This window comes from Orycteropus afer, unplaced genomic scaffold, assembly GCF_000298275.1.
Source record: "Orycteropus afer afer isolate SDZICR_OR568_19922 unplaced genomic scaffold, OryAfe1.0 scaffold00895, whole genome shotgun sequence".
Lineage (NCBI taxonomy): Eukaryota > Metazoa > Chordata > Mammalia > Tubulidentata > Orycteropodidae > Orycteropus > Orycteropus afer.
The window spans coordinates 427,592-429,179 of record NW_006922482.1 but is presented as its reverse complement, the minus strand read 5'-3'; positions in this window follow the sequence as shown (position 1 = coordinate 429,179).

The window sequence follows — 1,588 nt, the reverse complement described above, 5'->3', positions numbered from 1 at the left end:
ACAACAAAGATAAAACATATGGTGTTCATACAGTGTACAAATCAACTAATGTCTTATTTCACATCATGTATCATGGATGTTAGGAGCTCTGATGGTGCTGTGGTTAAAGCATTGGTCGGCTAAACAAAACGTTGGCAATTTAGAACCACCAGCCACTCTGCAGGAGAAAAGATGAAGCAATCTGCTTCTATAAAGTTCTACAGCCTTTGAAGTCCTATGGAGCATTTCTATTCTACCCTTTAAGGCCAATGTGAGTTGGAGTAGACTCAAAAGCAGTGGTTTTTTTTTTTTTGTTGTTGTTTGTTTGTTTATCATGGACATTAAGTGATGCATGACTATATTGATATAATTGTTTCAGTTTCTTATTTGGTTATAATCTTCTTTGCTTCGGTTATCAATGTTGTTGTTGTTGTTATTTGCCGTCGAGTCAGCCCCGACTCAATATTGATGGTTAAAAATAAATCTCAAAGTTATAATAAATTACTATTGTTGTTGTTAAGTACTGTGGAGTGATTTCAACTCACAGCTACCACATGTGACAGAGTAGAACTGCTCCATAGGACTTTCATGTCTGTCATCTTTACAGAAGCAGATCACCTGGCCTTTCTCCTATGGAGCAGTTGGGTGAGCAGATTCAAACAACCAAGCTATTGGTTAGCAGGTAGGTGCATAACCATTGCATCATCAAGACTTGATTTGAATAGATTTCATCTTTATGGAAATCACCTTGAAGATATTTTCTTTCTAAAATGAAATTGTACTTGCTTCCTTACAGTGTACTGGATTTCCTTTTTATATTTATATAATGCATAGGTTATCATTCTTAATTTTAGTGAACATTAATCAAGTCAGTGAGGCCTGAGGTAGGCAGGCCCAGGACTCGGAGGCTACTTTTCACTTGGGGGTGGCTCTATATTAAGGCCAGGGCAGAGGTAGGTGGGCCCTAGTCTTGGAGGCTGCCTTTCACTTGGGATTAGCTCTATTTTAAGGCAGGGTCCTGAGGTAGGCAGTTCCATGACTTTGAGGTTGCTTTTTACTTGGCGGAGGCTCTTTATTAAGGCAGGGGTCTGAGGTAGGCAGGTCCATGACTTGGAGCTTGCTTTTAGCTTGGGGACAACTCTTTATTAAGGTCAGAACCTGAGGTAAGCAGGTCTGGGGCATGGCTCTATAGTAAGGCCACACACTGAGGTATGCTGGTCAGGGGCTATGAGGTTGCCTTTAGCTTGGGTGCAGCTATATTTTGGCCGGGACTTGAGGTAGGAGGGTCAGGGCTTGGGGGATGCTGTTTGCTTGGTGTCAGCTGTATTTCAATGCTGGGGCTTGAAGTAGGCAGGCCGGGGTCAGGGACTTCTTTTCATTGTAGATGGTTCTATTTTAAGACTGTTGCCATAGGTAGGCAGTTTCAGAGGGGTTAGTAACAAATATGGGGGCAAACTTGTCTGTCAGTTTATCATCCTGTGGTAGCTTATGTGTTGCTGTGAGGCTGAAGGCTATGCCACCATGATGCAAAATGCCAGCAGGGTTACCCCTGGTGGACAGGTTTCAGTAGAGCTTCTGGGCTAAGACAAACTCAGAAGGAAGAGGCCAT